Raw genomic sequence first — 369 nt, 5'->3', positions numbered from 1 at the left:
CACAGCATGGCCTCGCCCCCTTTGCTGCCTTTTCCCGAGGGCGGGGTTTATCTGGGTTTGTGATGTCACGAACCTGGGAAGTAACTTGTTGTAGTCAGGGATGGGCAGTATTTATGATACATGTATAAAATAGTATAAATAGTATTTTGTAATTTGTATTTGATAGGGTTGATGAAAATGGCTTCGTATTTTGTATTTAGTGTTTTTAGTGTTTTGTATTTTTGTAGTTTTAAAATACTGTAAAATACTTTGTAAGAAGTCTACATGATGACATCATAAAAATGCGGCCTCTGATGGGTGCCTACCATAGACTGTATAAAAACATGGACGTAGTGTCCGTGACGTCACCCGTAGATTTCCGAAGAGCGT

At 39.0% G+C, this 369-nt stretch overlaps 1 protein-coding gene across 1 annotated transcript in view; it reads right to left on the bottom strand.

Moving 5' to 3' along the window:
* The window catches only part of LOC107671710 (dipeptidyl aminopeptidase-like protein 6), a 127,069-nt gene that overhangs the window by 81,302 nt on the left and 45,398 nt on the right, over positions 1–369 (bottom strand). The gene's annotated exons all lie outside the window — the stretch shown is intronic.

This window comes from Sinocyclocheilus anshuiensis, unplaced genomic scaffold (assembly GCF_001515605.1).
Source record: "Sinocyclocheilus anshuiensis isolate Anshui unplaced genomic scaffold, SAMN03320099.WGS_v1.1 scaffold524, whole genome shotgun sequence".
Classification (NCBI taxonomy): Eukaryota; Metazoa; Chordata; class Actinopteri; order Cypriniformes; family Cyprinidae; genus Sinocyclocheilus; species Sinocyclocheilus anshuiensis.
The sequence above is the reverse complement of the archived record's forward strand: the minus strand, read 5'-3'. Positions and strand labels throughout refer to the sequence as shown.